This window comes from Corythoichthys intestinalis, chromosome 4, assembly GCF_030265065.1.
Source record: "Corythoichthys intestinalis isolate RoL2023-P3 chromosome 4, ASM3026506v1, whole genome shotgun sequence".
Lineage (NCBI taxonomy): Eukaryota > Metazoa > Chordata > Actinopteri > Syngnathiformes > Syngnathidae > Corythoichthys > Corythoichthys intestinalis.
Window position 1 is genome coordinate 20,071,330 of NC_080398.1, and position 287 is coordinate 20,071,616.

Genomic DNA, 287 nt, shown 5'->3' on the forward strand with positions numbered 1-287 from the left:
GGGTAATGATATTCTAATCATGTGCACTTGATGTGATACACTTGTGTGTGATTTTAGCCATTTTAGGTGGGATTGAATGTGGTGGTGTCCTAATTTATTCCTCAACAGAAATTGCATTTATTTAAAATTACATTTTACAGAAAGTTATCTTTTTTTTTTTTAGTTATAATTGTTTCGTTCTATTACTTGAATCTCTCAAGATTATTACAATTGATATTGAATATACATATGACCTAATATGTTAGAAAAAACACAGGCTTCCATAGCGTGTCCTAATGTTTTCACAT